Source organism: Erigeron canadensis, chromosome 1 (genome assembly GCF_010389155.1).
Source record: "Erigeron canadensis isolate Cc75 chromosome 1, C_canadensis_v1, whole genome shotgun sequence".
Taxonomy (NCBI): Eukaryota; Viridiplantae; Streptophyta; class Magnoliopsida; order Asterales; family Asteraceae; genus Erigeron; species Erigeron canadensis.
Window position 1 is genome coordinate 33,960,294 of NC_057761.1, and position 10,865 is coordinate 33,971,158.

Below are 10,865 nucleotides of genomic sequence, written 5' to 3' on the forward strand. Positions count from 1 at the left end.
AAATGTGCATAAGATAAAACTTTAAAGGGATAAGTGCACCAAAATGTATGTAACTAAGACCGAAAAGTTACAGCGTGCACGAACTTACAAGAACCTTTATTGTATGTACGAACTAAGTAAAAATGTTCAAATTATGTAAGGTGGTATACGTGGCGCCCTATATGAACTGCCACGTGCAAGTTTTTAAGTGGTCGGTCATAGTTAGTTACATAATTTGAACATTTTTACTAAGTGTGTGCATACAATGGAGGTTCTGGGTAGTTCGTGCACACTATAACTTTTCGGTCTTAGTTACCTACATTTCAACGCACTTATCCCAACTTTAAAATATTATTTTTTGTTTGTGGGAAAATCATTTTAGGGATGTTAAGTGTAGTTAAGTAGTTATGGAGGGGGCAATTATGTGCATTTTATGCCGTTTGTTGCATATATGTAATCCCCAATATATGTAAATTTTGTGAACCTAAATAATAGGATTAAGATATTCTCTCAAATTACGAACTAGGACCAAAATAGTGCATGCTTATTTTTACTGGTGAATAATACTCTAGTGGTCTGTTACTGTTATCACTGATGGTCTAAAGATACTTTAGTGGTCGTTAATGATATCACTGGTAGCACAATTGACATTTCCAAACTAAATTCTTTGGATACACGTTGATAACGGCGGTGGCGGATAAGCCCTTGTGTTAAATTTTATTTTCTTATGATTAAATTTTATTGAGGGGCAACAGACCACCCTCAATAAAATAAGCCCAATGTTAAATTTTGTTTTCTTATGATTAGGCAGAGATAGAGATAGAGATAGAGATGTGTTTTCCCTCCAAAGTGATGATTCCCCTCCAAATTGTCCCCTGTGAAAAACCCAAATCTTAATCTTTCTTTTGCTTGGATTATTGGGTTATGGGTACCTTTTTTTCACTGCAACATTGGATCTAAAGGTAATTTTTTTTTAAACCCTAACTCCTTTTCTTTTTGTTAAAGCTATTTAAATGTTATTAATTACGGTATAGTACTATAATTAGTTGAATGTGGGATGGTAAAACATAAAAGTTTGTATGAGAATTTGCTTTTTTTTATTGAATTTTTTACATATCAAAATGTGGCCAATGTTAAAAATGAAAATGTCATTGACCGCTTTAGCAAAATGGGCAATCATAAAGGAAAATTGTAGGTTATAACTTGTTTTTACCTTCTGTTTTTTTTTTGCTGTATTTGGTGCAGAATTGCTGATTTGTTGCTTATTTTGCTGTTAAGTTGCTGTTTTAGTTGTTTTGTTGCTGATTATGCTGTTAAGTTGCTGTTTTAGCTGTTTTTGTAACTGATTTTGAGTTTTGTTGCTGTTTTAGCTTAATTTTTGTTGTTGTATTGCTGAATTTTGTTGCTGTTTTTGTTTCTTACTATTGCAGAATTTTGGCAATTTTGTTGTACAAGTATGGGTGTTTTTTATGCTGATAGTTGTGCAAAGTTATGGGTATGTTTTCGCTGCAAGACTCTAAGGTAAGTATTTATGCCACCAACTTTATAAATTTTATGGATTCACCAGTGCCACTGATTGATATGGCTTAGGAACATCCACCTACAGTAGTTGTGACTATTGAAGGATGCTGTGCTGCCCTTTTAGTTTTAGTCACGTTGCAGCCTGGCCAGTTTATAGTGATTACTATATCTTTGTAATGAAATGGTATTCTTACTGACCAGATGTTGAGTCTTTTTGGTTTGCTCCTCGTGAGAATTTTTCTTGAAGTAAATTTTCTTAGTTTGGTTGTCCGAAGCTATTCAATAAAACATTAGACATTACGATATACAAGTTGAACAAAGTTAACGACAAGAGTCCAATTAGGGATGGATGATTGCTGATAACAACAAAAGGAACATAATACGTTTGAAACAATTTTCTCTTCAAATCCTTTGAACATTCAAAACAACAATTATGAATAGAGAGTTCTTAGCCCACTACTTCTATGAATTAATGAGGACTAATTTAACTGAAAGCTGATAAAGTAAGTTGTCTAATTTATTGAAAATACTGATGTCTAGTTCTTAAGCCTTGCATAGTGCAGGGTGCATGTTGGCCCGTACCAGTTAACTTGTTGAAGTGCCTAATATAACTTCTTTTACCAAGTGAAGCTCCTGGATAACACCATCAATATCCATTCGATGTTGTGGTAATTCCATGGAACATGCTACTCCAAGTTCAATCAGGTGCAAACATGCTTCGTTTTTCATTGAAAGTGTTTTTTCTTCATCCTTGTTGGCTGAGGGTGGGTTATCATTGAAATCATTTCTTAGAAGTATTGGATCAACAATATCTAGCAAGTGATCTCTCATTTCTGTTCTAGCATAATTGTGAAGGTTTATGCCTTCTTCAAAAATGGGATCTGTAGGCCTTTTACTTGTCAGCATCTCCAACAACAGAACACCATAACTATAAATGTCCCCACTTGTTGACACTTTGCCACCAAAAGCATATTCTGCATTGATCACCTTTTTTCGTTAGAAGATAAGTAACAATAATTTGTAAAAGTGGTATCATACGAATAGATAGCAGAGAAAATAGTAAAGTTCACCTGGAGCTACATAGCCAATAGTTCCTCGAATTCCAATTGAGCTATCATATCTGTTTACATGTTCCGGTTGAAGAATCTTTGACAGTCCAAAATCGCCAACATGTGCAACCATGTCTTTGTCGAGTAGAATGTTACTTGGTTTCAAATCACAGTGTACAATGGTCCTGCCGTTATGGTTATGAAGATAATCAAGTGCATAAGCGACATCTAAAGCAATGCTTACTCTTTGAAGAAGACTAAGTCGAGGAAGGTCATTCTGTAAATTTTGTGCCACGTGACTTGAATGTAACCATTCATCTAGGCTTCCATTAGGCATGAAGTCATAAACCAAAGCTTTGAATTCGTTACCTTCGAAATCAGAACCTGTGCAACAAGTTATGACCTTCACTAAATTTCTATGTCGGGCATTTATCAATGCATTGCACTCAGAGATGAAACTCTTTGAACCTCCTTTCTGACGAAGATTCAGAACTTTTACTGCAACAATCCCACCATACAAATCGAGATGTCCTCTATAAACAGATGCAAAACCACCCTTGCCAATCACATTGTTTGCAGAAAATCCGTCAATTGCATTATAGAGCATTCTATATGAAACCTTGATATGAGAACTCTCGTCAATGTTGTTGGATGTATCAACTGCATCTCTGTCTTTTATTGTTCTCCAATAGAAGAAAGAAACTGGTATTGTAGCTGCACAAAACAGAACCGGCACTACAGAGAGGACGCATATAACAGAAAGGCTCAACTTTTTTGTTCCTTTTGAGTGATTAGGACTACATTTTGGTAATAAAAGTTCTGGTATACCTCCACAGAGTCTGCTGTTGCTTTTGATGATTATCTTGCTAGCATTTGAAAACACTCCTTTGCTGCTTACCTGACCCTCAAAAGTGTTAAATGAAATATTCAGACTCTCCAAAGGTAGGATCTCCAAGAAACTTGGGATCTGACCGGTGAAATTGTTAAATGATACATCAAGTTTTTCAAGGGCCCTCAAAGAAACCATTGATGGTGGGAGAGATCCATGGAAGAAGTTGTGACCTATTTTTAAATTTTGAAGGCTGCTGCAGCTACCAATGCTACTTGGAAGCTCACCTGATAGAAGGTTTTCTGCTAGAATAAGCTCATTTAAGTTTCTAAGATTGTTGCCAAACCCGAAGGGAAGTTGTCCTGATAAATGATTACCTCCCAAATTCAGGCTAATGGATAACAATGCGAGCCCAAAAAGATTCTTTGGTATTCTTCCATGAAGGAAATTTTGCTCAAGTCTTAGCTCGATCAACTTGTTGCAGTTCCCTAGACTTGAGGGTATGGTGCCATTCAAATTGTTCATTCCCATATGAAGTTCAATCAACAAGGACAAGTTGCCTAAAGTATCGGGAATGTCTCCTGCAAGATTGTTGTTTTTGAGTGTTAGTCTGCGTAAGTTTTGCAGCCTACCAAAAGTTGCAGGAATTGTGCCCATGAATCGATTGTAGGATAAATCTAATTCGGTTAGTCCTGAAAGATTACCTAATGAAGGCAGATTACCCAAAATATTGTTCGAGGAAAGCTTTAGGAAATATAGTTTGGTCGAAAAATTTCCCAAGGATTCTGGTAAAACTCCTCCGAGGTTATTACTACCAACATTTAATATCTCCAACTTACTGCAGTTAGACAAAGTATCAATGGCGGGGACTGCATGTAACACCTTGCCATTGGCAGAAATCATAAGATTCGTTCCACGAGCTTGTAACACCTTGAGGGTCGTCTCTTATCAAAGATTTGATACCCAGTAATGCAGCTCTATCTACACTGTTGTTTGTAATATCATTAACGGTACTATTCAGTGGAGCAGCGAGGACGAGTGCAAATAGAGCGGCAACCTGTAGCCAAGTGATGAGAAGTACGGTTGTACGTCTGTGGGCAAAGGATAAACAAGTGACCTCCATTTTTGGAAGCTAGATAATGGTGATTAGGAGCACCCCCACTACTTGAATAAAGATTGGATTATTAATTTATGATTTCTTTCATTGCTAGTATGCTTTTAAATAGAATTAGGTATCAACAGTTAGGTATCAACATATTAGTTATCTATGGGTGTCAGAGTTTAGAAATAAAATTCACGGGTGTCAAAATTTAGTTCATTCATTTAAAATGCTTCAAAAGACCTACTTTATAATTAACGAGCATGGTACTCGCGCGTTGCAGCGGAATTTTATAACTACTTTTTTGATGAATATATTAGTTACAGAGTGTGTCAAAAATATAAGTTATAAGATTCCGTCGATTGTTTTAAAACCATATAAAAAGATCAATTACAAATTGATAACAAAAATATCTCCCAATAATAATGAAAGAGCCCCCAAAAATCATTTATGAAAAAACCACAACCTTTAGATGAAAAGCAAAATTAAATTTTAACCTTTGGATTGTTTTGTTTACATCATCTACCATATTTCGGTTAAAATATAAATTATTAATATACTAAATTAATAAATACTAAATTACATTACATATTTATGTTTAATGATATTTAATACATGTATGTATTGATGGCTAACTCCAAAGACATTATTGGTTGAATTTATAGTTAGATGGTTATTCATTAGTTAATAAAAACTTTTGTCGTCTTCAATATTATACTATAAACACAAATTTGTATAGTGTATACATTAGAACGTCAGAGGTTTATATTTTCTGTTGAAAATACTAAGATATAAGTCTTGACATAAGAATATTTAGGGTAATATAAGAGTAGAATAGATTGGTGTAAATATAATACTTGGTTCAGAAAAATATATACATTAGTTTTGAAGTATATAAACCAGGTTTTTACCCGCATGATGTGCCACCATTAAATCAATTTTTTCAAAACTTTTAATATAGACTTTTTTTATCAATAAAATTTATAATGAGTAACAATTTAAACACCAAATTTTTTTTTGTGTAAATTAAATTGAAAGTATTTAAAAATCTAATACCGAACATATGGAAAAAACCATACTTTAAAATTTAACAAACAAAAACTTTAAGTTTTCTTTTTGATTTTTTAATTATATCAATACGTTGCCACGGATGATATACTATCAAATTTGAAGCATTTTTGGCCATTTATCTAAACAAATATCGTTTGCAATGCACATAAATATGTATTAATACTCAGAAGAAGAAGATCGTAATCTACATAGTAAGTTCTGATAAATTAACTCGCCATAATCATATGGCAATTTGAGGATAAAACTACCAAATGGATAGTTACCTACTTGGTAGTATATGAACTATAATATATGAGAGAAAGTACTCACACGTTGCGACGGTAAAATGATGGGAATGATAGGTCATAGGAGGTGATATGTCATAGAGTGTGATAGCCAAATGCCTTAGCCATAGGGGCTCCGGCTTGCAGAAAAATTCGTCGAAAGTATATCGAACGACATCTTTAATGAAAGAGCATGAAATTTTAATGCCCATGTAATTTTTATAAATTATCGATGTACGATTTTTGAGATAAATTTTTTTGAATGAATTAGAGTAATAAAATGATTTATGGCTGAGAGAGAAAAATGAGTGGTTGAGATGTATATAGATGTATTGTACATTATGCATTAATCGGGGTACATTGTTGAAATATTGAAAATTTTTTGAGGGAACAAATGTTTTATAATGTAGTAAAGATAAAGATAGAGATAGTAGAGATAAACCAATATTAATACAGTTAGTCATTAAAATGAATTAAGATAAGCATAAACAAAAGAATCGTCAAACAATACAAATAAATAGTTAGTACTTGGGTGGTAGAGGCTGACTTATTGGGGGAAAAACCAAGTTTCAAACTTTGACAATGGTGTTTATTTGGTGTATTTAAATAGTTAATAGAATGATAGAGTTTGTTGTTTAAAAATTAAAAAAAAAAAAAAACAGTTAGTAATTATTAATGATGGGTTTTAGTGTAGTGGTTTAGATATCTCTTGATGACTTACAGGTCTCAGGTTTAAATGTCTGTTCAGCCAACTTTGAGATATAGGTAGTCCTTCTATCAGGGTTTAACTTGGATATATACTCAGGTTAGGGAGCATGGTTTACCTTTACAAAACTTTCTTGAAATATAATATCATTAAATCTCAATATGTCTGATTTATAATTATTAATAATATTATTATATGAACTTAATATTTTTATCCCGCGTATTCCACGGGAAAATAATCTAGTTGAACTAATATAATAAAGCAAAAAAACAAACCAATATAATATTTATATATATACTAAATAGTGTTGTGTGTGGAGAAGCATTTTGAGAACCATAAAAATGCTGAAAAGGACATTTAGAGAACAAAAAATAAGGATTAAAGAAGTATAAATATAAAAGAGTTAGCGAGGAGTATTTTAGGAATATTAAGAAAAATGCTTAATTACTTAAAATAGGAATTCAATATGCATTATAAGGGAGTATAGATATAGGTCCAAAATTTTGGATAACAAGTGTCCAAATATAATTTTTCATGTTTGTTTAAATGTTTATCAGTATAACCTAGTATCTTAATATATACCATAAGATGACTTATTAACTATCAAATCGTTCAATTTCATCAAATTAGTTATTGCTTATGTCATCATTTAGATTAACTACAGATTAAAAATTCTAATAATCATTATCCAAATATAATATTATATTAGTATTTAATTTAACTAGCAGAAAAAGTCTTATTAATTTACACTTTTTTATTTTTCATCAATAATTTACACTTTTTAACCTTGAATACTTAATTTATATTTATTTTTAGCCATCAACTAAAGAGAATTTTTTAAAATTTACAATAATTTAATTAATTAACCAAATTTCAACACATGAAATATTGTTTACAAAAATTTATTTCAAAACTTTTTGACTTATTAAAAAATATTAGATTAGATTTAATAAATGTTAATAGGGATAAGTGCTCAGAAATGCAGTCAACTAATGCTCAAACTCTAGGTCAGCTTTATTGTGTTCACGAAACTTGAAGTTTTGGTTATTGTGAACATAAAACGGGATTATTGGCTATGTGGGACCGGTTACTTTCACGTTGACCCGTTGACTCCTTACGTGGCATGCACACAATAACTAATCCTAAAAAGTTATTGTGTGCATAAACTAATCCCAAAAAGTTATTGTGTGCATGTCACGTAACCAATCAACGGGTCAACTTGAAGTGGTGACCTGCTAACTTTTGACCCGGCCACTTTTGCATGCTATAGGACTATTGAACAAGTTTCCTGAATACAATAAAGTTGATCTAAAGTTCGTGCACACAATAACTTTTGAGCATTAGTTGACTGCATTTCTGGGTACTTATCTCATGTTAATATTTAGTTTAATATTTAATATAAGCACAATTTGAACTCTATATACATATTAAAAACATAATAATGTACGACGATATACAACATCATTATCCTAAACATAATAGGAATCACAGAACATGAGAAGGTCACAGAACAAAACATGATTTATGACAAAGGGTTACTTGAATACTAGATCAAAATCAATATAAACTCTATTCAAGATTCATTATATCTCTCAATAAAAAAGATACATAATTTTCTCCTTTTTTATATATTAGTTTTGCATATTAATGTTTAAAGTTACAGTTGTCACTTAAATCAAGAGTCCTAATTGTTATCAAAGAATATAAAAACAATCCTAATTGTTATCTAATTATCATAGTACAGGTGATTGATAATAAACCTATGCATGTTATGGGCCCGCATCATGATCAAATATATATATTTGAATGTCAAGTACAAAATCAAAAGTATGTTAATATTTTAAATTTTAACTATCTTTCATAATAATATCACATTATGAGTACAATTGGTTTCAAAATATTTTATAATAGAGAAATTATTATAGCATGTGCCTTGTGGAATGACTACGACAAACAATTTCATCAATATGTCTCGGCTAATAATGACAGTGAAGAACCTATGATTATTGTATTACAACTTGCAAAATATAACACTTAAAACCGTATATCTTCAAAATTATAAGCTTTTATGACTTAAATCGTTAAATGTATGAAGATCTAATATTGATAATATCGTAAACCCCGTGTCCAACATTGGACACACACGGATCTAAAATCTAGTTAGATACTATTAGTTGGTTTATATTACTAGAAGTAGAGGGTATTCATATGTAATTATTTAATCAAATATAACCGCACATAGTAATCAGAATTATACAATAAGGCAACAATTACAAGATTCTTAATTTAGTCTTTCATGCAAGATCAAAACACATAGATCAAATTGCAAATGTCTTCGCCAAGGCTCTTTTGTCGAAGAACCATTTATGTTTTTATAATCCAAGCTTAAAGTTGCTTCCTGGCCTTTAACTTGCGGGGAGGATTAGATATTATTAGTTAGTTTATATTATTACAAGTAGAGGATTTTCATATGAAATTATCTTTATATATATAACCCCACATTGTAATCACAATTATTCAATAGGGTTTAGTATCTAGGGGTGTAGGTAACTTTTACACCTTTTCTATTGTATTAATGTAACTTTCATTTGGTTCCCTGTATGTAAATAACCCGCTAAATTAAACGATTAATGTAAAAGTGTATACGTGGTGTACCATACGAGTTGTCACGTAAAAGTTTTTGATTGGTCAACGTAAAATTTTTACATTAATCGTTTAAATTTAGCGGGTTAGTTACATACAATGAACCAAATGAAAGTTACATTCATACAATAGAAAAAACGTAAAAGTTAATTACACTTCCAGATACTTAACCCTTATTCAATAATACAACTTACCTAGGTTCATGGACCTACTTTATATCCATAAAGAACCTCCCTGCGTGAACATGTTTGCAATCATTGCAAAGTTATTGGCTATGACAGATTAACTGGTTTAATTTGTTGAAAACATTGAGGTGAATAATAGCAATCTTTATGGCGAGTAGTGTTTTCAAATTAAGTTGTTATATGTACCCTTATATAACACAAGGGTAAATATGAAGAAACAGCTGCTGTTCAAAAAAAAAAAAAAACAAACAGCTACAGACAATTGTGCAACATATGTATCTTGGATCATATTGGTTGTAGATCTGAACACACTTACTATCAATGGAAATGTCAAATTTAAACTCTTACGAATATGTATATATTAAATTGAATCTTGATGTTCACCTATGGTTTTCAACATCAAAGATTTATACCTCTATTTTTTAAAAAAAAATTTGAACTATCAAAAGTTTTCATTAACATACAGGGCTAAGTGCGCCGGAATGCAGTTAACTAATCCTAAAAAGTTATTGTGTGCACGAACTTTAGGTCGGCTTTATTGTATTCAAGAAACTTGTTCAAAAGTCTCATAGTAAACAAAAGTTACCGGGTAAGAAGTTAAGCCTGTCACCACTTTCACGTTGACCTGTTGACTGCTTACGTGACATGCACACAATAACTTTTTGGGATTAGTTTATGCACACAATAAAAAAAAATATATGAAGATAAACAAGTTTTATGTAAAGTAACCGGTCCCACATCCGTTTTATGTTCACAATAAACATAATTTCAAGTTTCCTGAATACTATGAAGCCGACCTAGAGTTCGTGCACACAATAACTTTTGGTGATTAGTTGACTGCATTCCGGATCACTTAGCCCTAATATACATAAGCCTTTAAAAAGCAAAAAAAAAATCAATTACAATTAACTGCACAAAAAATTGGGTTCTATGATCCACCGAAGTGAAAAGCCTTAACCGCATGCGTGGTAAAGGGTAAGCTCGAAAGCTCTTTCTCGTCCCTGTTAGATTAGATACCAACCATCTCTCGTTACGAAACACTTTATAACTTTAACTTATAATGGTTTTCAAAAGTATTCATATTGATTTTCATGCAATATGAAATCTTGGTGGTGTAATTTGACCAAATACCATTTAATAGTCGGTGTTATTACTAGGGTTTAAGGCTGTAAATGAACCGAAGAGTTCACGAATAGTTCATGAACCGTTTGTCGGGAAGTTCGTTTGTGTTCGTTCGTTTAGTTAAACGAACGAACATGAACAAAGATCTCGTTCGTTCATTTACGTTGATGAACGTTCGATAATTTGTTCGTGAACATCCGTTCGTTTAAGTATACACACACACACACATATAATCAACTATTCAACTATACTATAAAAAATAGTTTAAATATAAATACTTTTTTACATAAGGAATATATTATTAATACCTAATTATTTAAGAAAAAGTTTAAATAAAATACTTAATTTATAAATATTCGTTTGTTTGTGTTCGTTCATCAGTGTTCGTTCGTTTGTGT

General features: G+C 31.8%; 1 long non-coding RNA gene and 1 other non-coding gene across 2 annotated transcripts; one reads left to right on the plus strand and one right to left on the minus strand.

The window, feature by feature from the left end:
• Positions 1 to 513: 513 nt before the first annotated feature.
• Positions 514 to 4,735, plus strand: LOC122588115. The gene is made up of 2 exons (XR_006322158.1): positions 514 to 941; positions 1,410 to 4,735. It is a non-coding gene; the product is annotated as an uncharacterized LOC122588115 (long non-coding RNA).
• A 5,524-nt stretch (positions 4,736 to 10,259) lies between these two features.
• LOC122586236 lies at positions 10,260 to 10,386 on the minus strand. Its single transcript, XR_006321939.1, has one exon. It is a non-coding gene; the product is annotated as a U6atac minor spliceosomal RNA (small nuclear RNA).
• Between the last annotated feature and the right edge of the window lie 479 nt (positions 10,387 to 10,865).